At 37.7% G+C, this 17,662-nt stretch overlaps 1 long non-coding RNA gene across 2 annotated transcripts in view; it reads left to right on the forward strand.

Moving 5' to 3' along the window:
• LOC137216980 (uncharacterized) overlaps positions 1-17,662 on the forward strand; it is a 347,516-nt gene that overhangs the window by 201,180 nt on the left and 128,674 nt on the right. Inside the window, exon 3 of one of the 2 annotated variants that reach the window (XR_010939964.1) lies at positions 297-406. The exons of the other annotated variant lie outside the window; for it this stretch is intronic. This is a non-coding gene — a long non-coding RNA (uncharacterized lncRNA). The remainder of the gene's footprint in view (positions 1-296; positions 407-17,662) is intronic. 2 annotated transcript variants of the gene reach the window in all.

Genomic DNA, 17,662 nt, shown 5'->3' on the forward strand with positions numbered 1-17,662 from the left:
AAGTAGTTGGGAAGAAGCATTGTTAAGTTTTGAAGAAGACATGGGGAATAAAGCTTATGTTTTCAAATTGTTTTCTTCTTTTTGCCCTCCCCTCTTGACTATTCCTTGTTTACCCTAATGGCTCCCCTCCTTCTGCGATGAGGGAACCTTCATGTGGGAACATGTTTACTATTGCAGTGATGGTAAATTACCTGCATAAGAAAGTTTGCCACCCCCTCCTGTATCCATATCAGATACAAATTAATCATGATAGCCTTTCCTAATGAACAGTGATACAGCTGAAGATTATTTTTCAGCATGGAACTCCAGGTGGTCAATCAATTGAATCTGCATTGGATATGGAATGTATGTATGATGGCATAAAACAACATAACTCTTGGAGTTGAGATACCTTTTTGGCCATAAGGTAAGAACTTGCTGTTTCTTCCATATAGGTCTGACCTGTTGCCTCTAGGACATTATGCCTAAAAAATACAAACTATTAATTTTTAACCACTAGAATCCTGAGGTCAGTAAATTCAAATTATACTAATGATCATATATACCCAACTGCATTACATATGTTTTGGAAAAAGGTGAAATACAGAAGCTTTCTAAATTTTTAGGGAAACTAATGTAATTTCGGTGTATATTAGTTTTTATCACAATGCTTTTATAGATTGTTAACAATTCTCAGTGAAAGATTTCCAGGGGATATTAGGATAATAAGTGAACAGAATTTTCTATGTGTTCATCTTCTGTGCAGCTGGAAGCAGGTGTCTCACTTTCTGATTCAGCGCTAAGTGGGGCAGGAGGAGGGACTGGAAAAAACTTTAGTCCTCGGGCTTCAAAGAAATTTCTAATGGCTGCAATGAGTAATAGAGAAAACCATAATTATTTCTGAATACTTTGCCTTTAAGATGATGTTTTGGTAAATAATTAGCCTGTAATGGCCTTGATAATTTCTGACATCTGTTACCTCAAATCTGCTGATTTTACTTTTTAAAATAGCAAAGAGTATTCTTGAAACGTTGCAAAATTGAATGCAGAGATACTTCAAGTACTGATTTGGAAAGAGACTTGATATATCTTTCCCAGTATTTTATTTCTAAATTTATTTTACTTATTTATTTTTGGCTGTGTTGAGTCTTCGTTGCTGTGTGCGGGCTTTCTCTAGTTGTGGCAAGCAGGGGCTACTCTTCCTTGCGGTGCACAGGCTTCTCATTGTGGTGGCTTCTCTTGTTGTGGAGCACGGGCTCTAGGCGTACAAATTCTTAACCACTGTGCCACCAGAGAAACCCTCTTTCCCAGTATTTTAAAATGCAATGATCTACCATAATCAGAAAAAGGAACCAAACTGCAATATGCAGAGGATAGCAATTGTGTATAAAATATCTTCATTGTATTTCATATTTAAGAGAGAATATATAACATGGTGCCTGCCAAAGATTGTGGGAAGAAAAATTATCACATCAGAGAGTTCTCTATTGTAAGAACTTAGCTACTAAGTTAACTAATCATTGAAACCCATGCTTCTCATCTATAGGAAAGAAACGTGAATTTTTATTTATTTATTTATTTATTTATTTATTTATTTATTTATTTATGGTTGCATTGGGTCTCCGTTGCTGTGTACAGGCTTTCTCCAGTTGCAGCAAGCGGGGGCTACTCGTCGTTGTGGTGTGTGGGCTTCTCATTGCGGTGGTTTCTCTTGTTGCCGAGCACAGGCTCTAGGTGCACGGACTTCAGTAGTTGTGGCATGCAGGTTCTAGAGTGCAGGCTCAGTAGTTGTGGCACACTGGCTTAGTTGCTCCACAGCATGTGGGATTTTCCCGGACCGGGGTACCAACCCATGTCCCCTGCATTACCAGGCAGATTCTTAACCACTGTGCCACCAGTGGTTAAGAATTTTTTTTATTTTTAAATTGAGAGTCTTCATGGGAAATATCATGAATTTTAGAGACTGGTTAACTAAAATTCTGAAACCAAGCTTTTTCAAAAGATTGGCTGCTATGCATTTTAATTGTGAATGAGTTTACTGCACACAACACTGGTTTAGTACTAACTTGATGCATTTTATATTTATCATTTAGTGCACATATCTTGAAATAACTAAATGGAATGACTGTCATGTCTTGAGAATGTTGTTAGAAAACCTTTATAAATCATAGCTTTGGAATACTCTTAGTTTATATCATATACCCATCAAAAATCATAAAGCAAAATACAGTACCAGTTGAATTAGATATGCAATTTACACTAGTTAATGTTTTCAAAGCATTCTTTTTTGCTCCTTTGGGGTTGAACTTGTACTGATAAATTAAGGTTGTTCTGAATCAAATATATAAGAATAGATTACCCTAAAACCAATAACTTTTAAAACATTATAATTGCCCACTACCAATGCATTCTAAATACAAAAAGGCAATTTTAGGAATGTTTGGAATGCTAAATGAATTGCATCAATCAGATACATCAGGTTTTATGGAAAGCTTTCAATAAATGGCAATGTTGCAATGGCATAAATAGGGTGCAAAAGAAGTATAATGCGTCCACTACATATATTTTTATTTGGAGGGTTTTTGTTTGGCAAGAATAATGACCACTATTTAGTTAAATTAATTTAGAAACAATATTTAAGACTCTTAAATTAACCGTGTATGTGTTTTTCAAGATTTTTTTGCTCCCAGACTCATAAAAGTATTCTTATCCACTGTTTTGTGACATTTGTTATTTCTTTTTAAAAAATGCTTCATTTATTTTTGAATATACTTAATTAATTTATTTGGCTGCACCAGGTCTTATTGAAATATAAATAAATCAAAATATAAATCAAATCAAAATAAAATATAAATAATTTATAAATTTATAAATAAATAAGATGGAACCTCAACTTATAAAAATAAATCAAAAGATGGGGTTCCCATCTTTTAATGAATTGGGTAAGAAATTAAACTTAACAGCTGAAGGTTAATATCTTCTCTCTGATAATATAAATAAAGACCACTATACTTTGGAAGTGGCTGAAACTAGAGCAGTGGTCCCCAACCTTTCTGGCACCAGGGACTGGTTTTGTGGAACACAATTTTTCCACCGACCAGGGTTGGGGGCGTGGGAACGGTTCAGGCAGTAATATGAGCGATGGGGAGCGGTAGATGAAGCTTCGCTCGCTCACCTCCTGCTGTGCGGCCTGGTTCCTAACAGGCTGCGGACTGGTACCTGTCCGAGGCCCAGGGATTGGGGACCCCTGAACTAGAGGTTTTAGGTTCTAAATCAGTGTTAGAAGCAGTAGAACTGGAAATAGTTCAAGCATACCACAAATGGAAAACTTGACTGTAAATAAAAGATTTTGCTAGTGATAAAAAATTAAACCATAAAATAGTAAGAGAGCAAATGTACATATTTCCTAAAAATATCTTCAAATGTTAAGTTTACACATAAAAAATAATAGTAAAGATATTGGGAATGCCATTTAACTTGACTGTATTATTTTCATTATTGGCATCACATCTTGTATTAATTTTCAAGGAAAAACTGTATTTAAACGTAAGCTTGGATTTTAATATCAACCCTTAATTTTTACTCTGGGAAAAGAGCTTAATCATCTGGCTTGTATTCTGTAATGTAAGCCTCCACAGTTCACCTGGTGGCAGATACCATGTGGAGGAATAGTCAAACATCCTCTGAAGTGGGTCCCCTGAAAATGTTTCAGTATGGGTCACAAAATAGTAGGTAAGAAATCAAATGTCAGGACTTCCCTGGTGGTCCAGTGGCTAAGACTCCATGCTCCCAATGCAATGGGCCCAGATTCAATCCCTGGTCAGGGAACTAGATTCCACATGCTGCAACTAAAAGTTTGCATGCTGCGACTAAAGATCCCACATGCTGCAATAAGACCTGGTGCAGCCAAATAATTAATTAAATATATTTAAAAATAAATCAAAAGATGGGGTTCCATCTGGATGAACTTATAAAATCTTTCTTTACTAGTGATATTTACTACTTATTTGTGATATTGTCCATTTTCCCTTTTACTAAAGGACATTCCAGAACCGTCGCAACTTGTGTTTTCCTGATATAAACTGATTCTAGTGTAGCTATTCCTATAGAAGCCAACTCTTTTGTATTACAATTGCAAATTTTATTATTCTTTTATATTTTCAAAAATTGAAGTATAGTTGATATACAATATTAGTTTTAGGTGTGCAGCATAGTAAATCAGTATTTTTACAGATTATACTCCATTAAAAGTTACGACAATATAAAGGCTATAATTTCCTGTGCTATACAATCTACTCTTGTTCCTTATCTATTTTATACATAGTCGTTTGTATCTCTTAATCATTTACCTGTATCTTATTCCTCCCCTCTTCCCTCTCCCTATGGGTAAACACTAGTTTGTTTTCTATATCTGTGAGTCTGCTTCTGTTTTGCTATATACATTTCTTTTTCTTTTTTAGATTCTACATATACCTGATATCATATAGTATTTGTCTTTTCCTGTCTGACTTGTTTCATGAAGCATAATGTGCTCTAGGTTCATCTATGTTATTGCAAATGGCAGAATTTCATTTTCATAGCTGATTAATATTCCATTGTGTATATGTACATTTGAAAAATTACTTTTCTCTCCTTTATTTTGTTAATGAGGTATGTCACATTTATTTTTTTTTAGTTATTTCTGATATATACAATTTAAAGTAATAACTAGAATTATGACTTATAACATTATACAAGAACATATAAGACTTTTAGAAATTTCATGTAATGTCTGAAACATTTATATTAACATATTTCCATACAAATAACCCAAAGAAAGTTTAGTATTAGTTGTTCTGTTTGTTTGTTTGCTTGTTTATACTGCAGGTTCTTATTAGTCATCAATTTTATACACATCAGTGTATACATGTCAATACCTATCGCCCAATTCAGCACACCACCATCCCCACCCCAATGCGGTTTTCCCCCCTTGGTGTCCATACATCTGTTCTCTACATCTGTGTCTCAACTTCTGCCCTGCAGACCGGCTCATCTGTACCATTTTTCTAGGTTCCCCATACATGCATTAATATACGATGCTTGTTTTTCTCTTTCTGACTTACTTCACTCTGTATGACAGTCTCTAAATCCGTCCACGTCTCAACGAATGACTCAATTTCGTTCATTTTTATGGTTGAGTAATATTCCATTGTATATATATACCACAACTTCTTTATCCATTCCTCTGTTGATGGGCATTTAGGTTGCTTCCATGACCTGGCTATTGTAAATAGTGCTGCAGTGAACACTGGGGTGCATGTGTCTTTTTGAATTATGGTTTTCTCTGGGTATATGCCCAGTAGTGGGATTGCTGGATCATGTGGTAATTCTACTTTTAGTTTTCTCCATAGTGGCTGTATCAATTTACATTCCCACCAACAGTGCAAGAGGGTTCCCTTTTCTTCGCACCCTCTCCAGCATTTGTTGTTGGTAGATTTTCTGATGATGCCCATTCTAACTGGTGTGAGGTGATACCTCATAGTAGTTTTGATTTGCATTTCTCTAATAATTAGTGATGTTGAGCAGCTTTTCATGTGCTACTTCGCCATCTGTATATCTTCTTTGGAGAAATGTCTATTTAGGTCTTCTGCCCATTTTTGGATTCAGTCGTTTGTTTCTTTAATATTGAGCTGCATGAACTGTTTATATATTTTGGAGATTAATCCTATGTCCGTTGATTCGTTTGCAAATATTTTCTCCCATTCTGAAGGTTGTCTTCCTGTCCTGTTTATGGTTTCCTTTGCTGTGCAAAAGCTTTGAAGTTTCATTTGGTCCCATTTGTTTGTTTTTATTTCCATTACTCTAGGAGGTGGATCAAAAAAGATCTTGCTATGATTTATGTAAAAGAGTGTTCTTCCTATGTTTTCCACTAAGAGTTTTATAGTGTCTGGTCTTACATTTAGGTCTCATATCCATTTTGAGTTTATTTTTGTGTATGGTGTTAGGGAGTGTTCTAACTTCATTCTTTTACATGTAGCTGTCCAGTTTTCCCAGCACCAATTATTGAAGAGACTGTCTTTTCTCCATTGTATATCTTTGCCTCCTTTGTCATAGATTAGTTGACCATAGGTGTGTGGGTATATCTCTGGGCTTTCTATCTTGTTCCATTGATCTATGTTTCTGTTTTTGTGCCAGTACCATATTGTCTTCATTACTGTAAATTTGTAGTATAGTCTGAAGTCAGGGAGCCTGATTCCTCCAGCTCCGTTTTTTTCCCTCAAGACTGCTTTGGCTATTGGGGGGTCTTTTATGTCTCCATACAAATTTTAAGATGATTTGTTCTAGTTCTGTAAAAAATGCCACTGGTAATATGATAGGGATTGCAATGAATCTGCAGATTGTTTTGGGTACTATAGTCATTTTCACAATATTGATTCCTCCAATCCAAGAATATGGTATATCTCTCCATCTGTTGGTATCATCTTTAATTTCTCTCATCAGTGTCTTATAGTTTTCTGCATACAGGTCTTTTGTCTCCTAGGTAGGTTTATTCCTAGGTATTTTATTCTTTATGTTGCAATGGCAAATGGGAGTGTTTCCATAATTACTCTTTCAGATTTTTCATCATTAGTATATAGGAATGCAAGAGATTTCTGCACATTAATTTTGTATCCTGCAACTTTACTAAATTCCTTGATTGGCTCTAGTAGTTTTCTGTGGATTTTTTAGGATTCTCTATGTATAGTATCATGTCATCTGCAAACAGTGACAGGTTTACTTCTTCCTTTTCAATTTGTATTCTTTTTATTTCTTTTTCTTCTCTACTTGCTGTGGCTAGGACTTCCAAAACTATGTTGAATAATAGTGGTGAGAGTGGACATCCTTGTCTCGTTCGTGATCTTAGAGGAAATGCTTTCAGTTTTTCACCATTCAGAATGACGTTTGCTGTGGGTTTGTCATATATGGCCTTTATTATGCTGAGGTAGGTTCCCTCTATGCCCACTTTCTGGAGAGTTTTTCACATAAATGGGTGTTGAATTTTGTCAAAAGCTTGTTCTGCATCTATTGAGATGATCATATGGTTTTTATTCTTCAGTTTGTTAATATGGTGTATCACATTGATTGATTTGCGTATATTGAGGAATCCTTGCATCCCTGGGATAAATCCCTCTTGATCATGGTGTATGATCCTTTTAATGTGTTGTTGGATTCTGTTTGCTAGTATTTTGTTGAGGATTTTTGCATCTATATTCATCAGTGATATTGGTCTGTAATTTTCTTTTTTTGTAGTATCTTTGTCTGGTTTTGGTATCAGGGTGATGGTGGCCTCATAGAATGAGTTTGGGAGTATTCCTTCCTCTGCAGTTTTTTGGAAGAGTTTGAGAAGGATGGGTGTTAGCTCTTCTCTAAATGTTTGACAGAATTCACCTGTGAAGCCATCTGGCCCTAGACCTTTGTTTCTTGGAAGATTTTTAATCACAGTTTCAATTTCATAACTTGTGATTGGTCTGTTCATATTTTCTGTTTCTTCCTGATTTAGTCTTGGAGGGTTATACCTTTCTAAGAATTTGTCCATTTCTTCCAGGTTGTCCATTTTATTTGCATAGAGTTGCTTGTAGTAGTCTCTTAGGATGCTCTATATTTCTGCAGTGTCTGTTGTAACTTCTCCTTTTTTATTTCTAATTTTATTGATTTCAGTCATCTCCCTCTTTTTCTTAATCAGTCTGGATAATGGTTTATCAATTTTGTTTATTTTCTCAAAGAACCAGCTATTAGTTTCATTGATCCTTGCTATTGTTTTCTTTGTCTCTATTTCATTTATTTCTACTCTGATCTTTATGATTTCTTTCCTTCTACTAACTTTGGGTTTTGTTTGTCCTTCTTTCTCCAGTTCCTTTTGATGTAAGGTTAGATTGTTTACTTGAGATTTTTCATGTTTCCTGAGGTAGGCTTGTATAGCTATAAAGCTCCCTCTTAGAACTGCTTTTGCTGCATCCCATAGGCTTTGGATCGTCGTGTTTTCATTGTCATTTGTCTTTATGTATTGTTTGATTTCCTCTTTGATTTCTTCAGGATCTCTTGGTTATTTAGTAACATATTTTTTAGCCTCCATGTGTTTGTGTTTTTTACGTTTTTTCCCCTGTAATTCATTTCTAATCTCATAGCATTGTGATCAGTAAAGATGCCTGATATGATTTCAATTTTCTTAAATTTTCTGAGGCTTGATTTGTGACCCAAGATGTGATCTATCCTGGAGAATGTTCCATGCGCACTTCAGAAGAAAATGTAATCTGCTGTTTTGGGATGGAATGTCCTATAAATATCAGTTAAATCTATCTGGCCTATTGTGTTATTTAAAGCTTCTGTTTCCGTATTTATTTTCATTTTGGATGATCTGTCCATTGGTGTGAGGAGTTAAAGTCCCCCACTATTATTGTGTTACTGTCGATTTCCTCTTTTATAGCTATTAGCAGTTGCCTTACGTATTGAGGTGCTCCTATGTTGGGTGCATATATATTTATAATTGTTATATCTTCTTTTTGGATTGATCCCTTGATCATTATGTAGTGTCCTTCCTTGTTTCTTGTAACATTCTTTAAAGTCTATTTTATCTGATATGAGTATAGCTACTCCAGCTTTCTTTTGATTTCCATTGGCATGGAATATCTTTTTCCATCCCCTCACTTTCAGTCTGTATGTGTCCCTAGGTCTCAACTGGGTAGCTTGTAGACAGCATATATATGGGTCTTGTTTTTGTATCCATTCAGCAAGCCTGTGTCTTTTGGTTGGAGCATTTAACCCGTTCACGTTTAAGGTAATTATCAATACATATGTTCCTATGACCAAGTTCTTAATTGTTTTGGGTTTGTTTTTGTAGGTCCTTTTCTTCTCTTATGTTTCCCACTTGGAGAAGTCCCTTTAGCATTTGTTGTAGAGCTGGTTTGGTGGTGCTGAATTCTCTTAGCTTTTGCTTGTCTGTAAAGCTGTTGAATTCTCCATCAAATCTGAATGAGATCCTTGCCGGGTAGAGTAATCTTGGTTGTACCTTCTTGCCTTTCATCACTTTAAGTATATCATGCCACTCCCTTCTGGCCTGTAGAGTTTTTGCTGAGAAATCAGCTGTTAACCTTACGGGAGTTCCCTTGTATGTTATTTGTCGTTTTTCCCTTGCTGCTTTTAATAATTTTTCTGTCTTTAATTTTTGCCAATTTGATTACTATGTGTCTTGATGTGTTTCTCCTTGGGTTTATCCTGTATGGGACTTGCTGCACTTCCTGGACTTGGGTGGCTATTTCCTTTCCCATGTAAGGGAAGTTTTCAACTATAATCTCTTCAAATATTTTCTCTGCTCCCTTCTCTCTCTCTTCTCCTTCTGGGACCTCTATAATGCGAATGTTGTTGCGTTTAATGTTGTCCCAAAAGTCTCTTAGGCTGTCTTCATTTCTTTTCATTCTTTTTTCTTTAGTCTGTTCTACAGAAGTGAATTCCACCATTCTGTCTTCCAGGTCACTTATCCATTCTTCTGCCTCAGTTATTCTGCTATTGATTCCTTCTAGTGTAGTTTTCATTTCAGTTATTGTATTATTCATGTCTCTTTGTTTTTTAATTCTTCTAGGTCTTTGTTAAACATTTCTTGCATCTTCTTGATGTTTGCCTCCATTCTTTTTCTGAGGTCCTGGATCATCTTCACTATCATTATTCTGAATTTTTTTTCTGGAAGGTTGCCTATCTCCACTTCGTTTAGTTGTTTTTCTGGGGTTTTGTCTTGTTCCTTCATCTGGTACCTAGCCCTCTGCCTTTTCATCTTGTCTATCTTTCTGTGAATGTGGTTTTTGTTCCACAGGCTGCAGGATTGTAGTTCTTCTTTCTTCTGATGTCTGCCCTCTGGTGGATGAGGCTACCTAAGAAGCTTGATAGGAGAGACTAGTGTTGGGTAGAGCTGACTGTTGATGGGTGGGGCTGGGTTCCCTCCCTGTTGGTTGTTTGGCCTGAGGCAACCCAACACTGGACCCTACCTGGGCACTTTGATGGGGCTAATGACAGACTCTGGGAGGGCTCATGCCAGGGAGTACGTCCCAGAACTTCTGTTGCCAGTGTCCTTGTCCCCATGGTGAAACAAAGCCACCCCCCAGCTCTGCAGGAGACCCTCCGACACTAGCAGGTAGGTCTGGTTCAGTCCCCCCTGGGGTCACTGCTCCTTCCCCAGGGTCCCGATGCACACACTACTTTGTGTGTGCCCTCCAAGAGTGGAGTCTCTGTTTCCCCCAGTCCTGTCCAAGTCCTGCAATCAATCAATTCCCACTAGGCTTCAAAGTCTGATTCTCTAGGAATTCTTCCTCCTGTTGCCAGACCCCCAGGTTGGAAAGCCTAATGTGGGGCTCAGGACATTCACTCCGGTGGGTGGACTTCTGTGGTATAAGTGTTCACCAGTCTGTGAGTCACCCCCCACCAGTTATGGGATTTGATTTTACTGTGATTGCACCCCTCCTACCATCTCATTGTGGCTTCTCCTTTGTCTTTGGATATGGGGTATCCTTTTTGGTGAGTTCCAGTGTATTCCTGTTGATGATTGTCCAGCAGCTAGTAGTGATTCTGGTGTTCTCACAAGAGGGAGTGAGAGCACGTCCTTCTACTCTGCCATCTTGGTTCCGCCTCCTGATTTATTTATTTATTAATTTATTTTTGTGGTATGTGGGCCTCTCACTGTTGTGGCCTCTCCCGCTGTGGAGCACAGGCTCCGGACGCACAGGCTCAGTGGCCATGCCTCACGGGCCCAGCCGCTCTGTGGCACGTGGGATCCTCCCGGACCGGGGCACGAACCCATGTCCCCTGCACTGGCAGGCGGACTCTCAACCCCTGCACCACCATGGAAGCCCACGATTTATTTTTAAATGTTAAACTGACTGTGCATTCTTGGAAAAAGCACAACGTGATATTTTTTTCTTTTAATGAAGCATTCTTTTTGTTACTGTTTTGATTACAGTGTTCTTTTTAAATTGAAGTACAGTGTGTTTACAATATTGTGTTAGCTTCAAATGTGCAGCATATTTATTCTTTTTTCTGCTTATATTCCATTTTAGGTTATTAAAAGATATTGAATATAATTCCCTGTGCTACACAGTAATTCATATTTGCTTATCTATTTTATATATAGTAGTTTGCATCTGTTAATCCCATACTCCTAATTTGCCCTCCCCCATCCCTTTCTCCTTTGATAACCGTAAGTTTCTTTTCTGTGTCTATGAGTCTGTTTCTCTTTTGTACATAGATTCATTTGTATTGATTATTTTTAGATTCCACAGGTAAGTTATATCATATAATATTTCTTTCCCTGACTTATTTCATTAACCATAATATTCTCTAGGTCAATCCAGGTTGCTGCAAATGGCAATATTTCTTTCTTTTTTATGATTAATATTCCATTATATACACACACACACACACACACACACACACACACACACACACACACATCACATCTTGTTAAGCCAATCATCTGTTGATGGGCACTTGGGTTGCTTCCATGTCTTGGCTATTGTAAATAGTGCTGCTATGAACTATGGGGTGCATGTATCTTTTCAAATTAAAGTTTTTGTCTTTTCCAAATATATTCCCAGGAATTGGATTGCTGGATCATATGGTAACTCTAGTTTTTTAAGGAATCTCCGTATTATTTTCCATAGTGGCTCGACCAACTGACATTCCCACTAACAGTGTAGGAGGGTTTCCTTTTCTATACACCATCTCCAGCATTTATTATTTGTAGACTTTTTGATGATAGCCATTCTAACGTGTGTGTAATATCTCATTGTTTTGATATTCATTTTTCTGATAATTAGAGATGCTGAGCGTCTTTTCATGTACTTCTTTGGAAAAATGTCTATTCAGGTTTTCTGCCCATTTTTTGATTGGGTTATTTGTTTTTATGATATTGAGCATATGAGCTACTTATATAGCTTGGGTATTAACCCCGTGTCATTCACATCATTTGCAAATATTTTCTCCTATTCTGTAGGTTGTCTTTTCATTTTATTAATGGTTTATTTTGCTGTGCAAAAGCTTTTAAGTTTAATTAGGTCCCATTTGTTTATTTTTGATTTTATTTCTATTTCCTTGGGAGACTGATGTAAGAAAATATTGCTATGATTTTTGTTAAAGAATGTTTGCCTATGTTCTCTTCTAGGATTTTTATGATGTCAGGTCTTAAATTTAGGTCTTTACAACATTTTGAGTTTATTTTCATATATGGTGTGAGGGAATGTTTTAATTTCATTGTTTTACATGTAGCTCTCCAGCTTTCCCAGCATTACTTATTGAAGATACTGTCTTCTCCATTGTATATTTTTCCCTCCTTTTTTGTAGATTGTGATTATAAGTGTGTGGGTTTATTTATGAACTCTCTAATCTGTTCCACTGATCTCTGTGTCTGATTTTGTGCAAGTAACATGCTTTTGTTTTTTAAAAGAAACAGCTGCATTTTATTATTTATTTTATATTGGAGTATAGTTGATTTACAGTGTTGTTAGTTTCAGGTATACAGCAAAGCGATTCAGTTATACATATACATATATCCATTCTTTTTCAGATTATTTTCGCATATAGGTTATTACAGAATATTGAGTAGAGTTCTCTGTGTTATACAGTCGGTCCTTGTTTATTATCTATTGTATATATAGTATTGAGTAAATGTTCATCCCAAACTCCTAATTTATCCCTACCCCCCCACCACGTTTCCCCATAACCATAAGTTTGTTTTTGAAGGCTGTCTGTTTCTGTTTTGTAAATAAGTTCTTTTGTATCATTTTTTAAAAAAAGATTGCACATGTAAGTGGTATCACGCGATATTTGTCTTTCTCTGTCTTACTTCACTTAGTATGATAATCTCTAGGTCTATCCATGTTGCTTCAAATGGCATTATTTCATTCTTTTTTATATTCCACTGTATATATGTACCATGTTTTCTTTATTCATTCCTCTGTCCATGGACATTTACGTTGCTTCCAAGTCTTGGCTATTGTAAATAGTACTGCAGTGAACATTGGGGTGCACCTATCTTGTCAAATTATGGTTTTGTCCAGATATATGCCCAGGAGTGAGATTGTTGGATCTTATGGTAGTTCTATTTTTAGTTTTTTAAGGAACCTCCATACTGTTCTCCATAGTGGTTGTATCAATTTACATTCCCACCAACAGTGCAGGAGGGTTCCCTTTTCTCCATTTGTTGTTCATAGAATTTTTGATGATGGCCATTTTGACTGGTGTGAGGAGATACCTCGTAGTTTTGATTTGCATTTCTCTAATAATTAGTGATGTTGAGCATCTTTTCATGTGCTTTTTGGCCATCTGTAGATGGGTAGATTGCCTATATCCACTTCACTTAGTAGTTCTTCTCGGGTTTTATCTTGTTCCTTCGTCTGGAACATTTCTCTGCCATCTCATTTTGTATAACTTTCTGTGTTTCCAGTCTCCACTTCACAGGTTGCAGGATTGTAGTTCCTCTTGCTTCAGTGTCTGCCTCCTGGTGGGTGAGGCTGATCGAAGATGCTTTTGCAGGCTTCCTGGTGGGAGGGACTGGTGCCTGTCCTCTGGTGGGTGGTTCTGAGTCTTTTCCCTCTGGCTGGCAGGGCTGTGTCAAGGGGTTTGTTTAGAGGTGGCTGTGGGCTCCAGAAGACTATAGGCAGCCTGTCTGCTGATGGTTGGGGCTATGTTCCCACCCTGTTGGTTGTCCGGCCTGAGGCTCCCAGCACTGGAGCTTACAGGCTGTTTGGTGGGGCCAAGACTTAGTGTCAAAATGGCCACTCCAGGAGAGCTCATGCCAAGGAGTACTCCCCAGTAACTCTGCCACCAGTGTCCTTGTCCTCACAGTGAGCTACAGCCACCCCCCACCTCCTCAGAAGGCCCTCCAAGACCATCTGGTATGTCTGGCCCAGGGTCCTATGAAGTCACTGCTTTTTGTTCCAGTGCACATGAGACCTTATGTGAGCCCTCCATGATTGGAGTTTCTGTTTGCCCTAGTCCTGTGGTGTTCTTGTGATCACACACTGCTGCCCTTCAAAGCCAAATGCTCTGATGGCTCCTCCTGATGCCAAACCCGCAGACTGGGGAGCCTGATATGGGGCTCAGAACTTTCACACCTGTGGGAGAACCTCTGTGATAGTTATTTTACAGTTTGTGGGTCACCCACCTAGTGGGTATGGGATTTGATTGTATCATGAATGTGCCCCTCCTACTATATCATTGGGGCTTCTTCTTCTTTGTCCTTAGATGCAGGATATCTTTTTTGGTAGGTTCCAGTCTTTTTGGTCAATGGTTTTTCAGCATTTAGTTGTGATTTTGGTGTTTTCGTGAGAGGGGGTGAGCTGAAGTCCTTCTACTCCATCATATTGTCTCCACCTCCCAAAGTAGATTACAGGTTTATTGCCCAAGAATATAACTCAGGAACTGCCAGATGGAAGAGGTGCATAGAGAAAAGTATGTGGGCTGGGACATGAAGCTTCCATGCTCTTTCCAGGTGTGCCACTCTCCCCAAATCTCCAACCAGTATTATGCTGTTTTGATCACTGTAGCATTGTAGTCTAGGAGGGTGATACTTTGTTCTTTTTTCTCAAGATTATTTTGGCTATTTGGGATCTTTTGTGGTTACACATGAATTTTCAGATTATTTGTTCTAGTTCTGTGAAAAATGTCATGGGTATTTTTGATAGAGATTGCATTAAATCTGTATATTGCTTTGGGTTGTATGGCCTTTTTAAAAATATTAATTCTTCCAATCCAAGACCACAGGATATCTTTTTACTTCTTTCCATCATCTTCAATATCCTTCATCAATGTTTTAAAGTTTTCACAATACAGGTCTTTCATCTCCTTGGTTAAGTTTATACCTAGGTATTTCATTTTTTTGATGTGATTTTTAAATGGGATTTTTTTAATGTTCTCTTTGTGATACTTCATTATTAGTGTATAGAAAAGCAACAGATTTCTGTGTACTGATCTTGTATCCTGCAACTTTGCTGAATTTATTAGTAGTACTAATAGTTTTTTGGTCTAAACTTTGGGTTTTTCTATATAAAGTACCATGTCATCTGCAAATAGTGAAAATTGTTCCATTTATGTCTGTTAGTATTTGCTTCATTTATTTAGGTGCTCCTATTTAGGTACTTATTTAAGTGCATATATGTTAATGAGTATAATATCCTTTTCTTATATTGATCCCTTTATCATATCATCCCTTTATCATTGTATCATGATGCCCTTCTTTGTCTTTCTTTATGGCCTTTGTTTTAAACTCTGTTTTGCCTGATCTGAGTATTGCTACCCTGCTTTCTTGTCATTTTCCTTTGAATGAAATACCTTATTCCAATGCCTTTCAGCCTGTGTGTATCTTTAGCTCTGAAGTGAGTCTCTTGTAGGCAGCATATTGAAGGGTCTTGTTTTTTTAATCCAATTAGCCACCCTGTATCTTTTGATTGGAGCATTTAGTCCATTGACCTTTAAAGTAATTATTGATGGGTATGTACTTATTGCCATTTTATTACTTGTTTTCCAGTTGGTTTTGTAGTTCATTTCTTCTTCTTTTTGTTTCTACTATTGTGGTTTGATAATTTTCTTTGTAGTATGCTTGTGTTCCTTTCTTTTTAGTTTTTGTGTATCTATTGTAGGGTTTTGATATGTGGTTACCGTGAGGTTCATGTATTTGGCCCTATAATGGTATCTGCTTTTTTTAAACTGGTAGTCAGTTCAATTCAAACACATTCTAAAAGATCTGTATTTTTCAGTTCCCCACATTTTGTGTTTTTGATGTCATATTATACATCTTCATTCTTATCCCTTAAATGTTTACTGTAGTTGCTTTTTCAATTATTTTGTCTTTGTACTGGTTTATTTATGTGGTTGATGACCAGAACTTTATATTTGCCTTTCCTAGTGGGAGTTCCCCTTTCCTATAGCTTCTTATGTCTTTTTCATATTTGCCTTTCCTAGTGGGAGTTCCCCTTTCCTATAGCTTCTTATGTCTTTTTCACTTAGAGAAGAGCATTTAACATGTCTGTAAGAGTCAGTTTAGTATTGATGAATTCTTTTAGTTTTTGCTTGTCTGAGAAGTTCTTTACCTCTCCTTCTATTCTAAATGGTAATTGTGATGCTAGACTATCCTAGGTTGCAGGCTTTTCCCTTTCAGGACTTTGACTATGTCATGCTGCTCCATTCTGGCCAGCAAAGTTACTGCAGAGAGATAAGCTGATAGCCTTATGGGGATTCCCTTGTATATGAAAATTTCAGCCATAATTTATTCAAATACATTTTCAATCCCCCTTTCTCTCTCTTCTTCTAGGTCCCCTATAATGCGAATGTTTGTTTGTATGCTTAATGTTATTCCAGAGAGAGATCTCATACTACTTTCATTTTTAAATTTGCTTTCCTTTTTGCTGTTCTAATTGTGTGATTTCGATTATTATTCTATCTATCTATCTTCCACATCACTTTTGCATTCTTCTGTATGACTTAGTCTGCTATTCATTCCTTCTAGCATGTGTTTTTTTTAAATTTCATCTATTGAATTCTTTATTTCTGATTGATTCTTTTCTGTTCCTTGTAAAAGTTCTGTGTTCATTTATTCTTTTCCCTCATTCACTTAACATTCTTATTACCAATGCTTTGAATTCTTTATCTGAATCATTTATTTGTTTCATTATTTTTTTCTTCTCATTATTTGGTCTTCTCTTGCTCCTTCAGCTGAGAGTATTTCCTCTGTCTTTTCATTTTGCTTAACTAACTTTCTCTGCCTCTGTGAGTTTAGATGAACCATTACCTATTGTGGTCTTGAAGAGGTATTCTTATGTAGGAGTGTCCCTATACAGACTGTGTGTGTTCAATGCCTTTGGTAGGAGAGCTGGGTTTCATGGGAATACAAGTTATGTCTTTCCTCGTGGTGTGCTGGCAGCTATTACCTTGGTAGGAGGTAGGGTAGAGATGAGGGGTGCTAGAACTAGAGCCTTTGAGTGTGTGTTTTCTCCTTTTCCTAAACCAGGAGGCTTGCCCCAGGTGCATGGAGTCTTGAACAAGTGGGGCCTGTGTGGGCTCTTGGCTTACATCAGCGACAGAGGTCCAAGTTGTCTCTGATGTGCTGCCTATGCAGACACCAGTATTTTTTTCCTTGCTCTGCTCAGAAGCAGCCATGGGTGCAAGTCCCCTTCGTCCCTCACAGCTGGTCACTGCCTCCAGCATTTGCCACCCTATTGTGTAGCCATACTGCAGAATTGATAAGGCCTGTGTGGACTCTTGGCATGTACTGGGAGGTGAGCTGTGGTGAAGTGTCCACTGTCAGAGATCTGGGATGCTTCTAATGCACTGCTTGAGTAAGGGCCAATAATGGCCACTGTCATCCCACTGAGGCTCAACCCTGTGACCAAGTTACCTCTTCTCCCTAGGTTGAGTCTTCTCTCAGGTCACACCAGATCCAGTGCTGCACTGTGACAAGGCATGAGCAGGGCTGGGGTGGTCACTCAGCTCAGGCTGGGGCACACACCGAGGAGGTCATGGAAAACCTGGCAGCTGCTAGAACAGGCCTCTCTCCTCCCTTCCTTACATGCAAGCCAGCATCTGTGCCCTCCTCCCGAGCAGAGTCCAGGCTTCCCAGGACCCTCCTGTTAGTACCGGCGGGGGTGGGGGGGGAGGGCTAGTCTCCCCATCAAATCTGGGGCATCAA

Source organism: Pseudorca crassidens, chromosome X, assembly GCF_039906515.1.
Source record: "Pseudorca crassidens isolate mPseCra1 chromosome X, mPseCra1.hap1, whole genome shotgun sequence".
NCBI lineage: Eukaryota > Metazoa > Chordata > Mammalia > Artiodactyla > Delphinidae > Pseudorca > Pseudorca crassidens.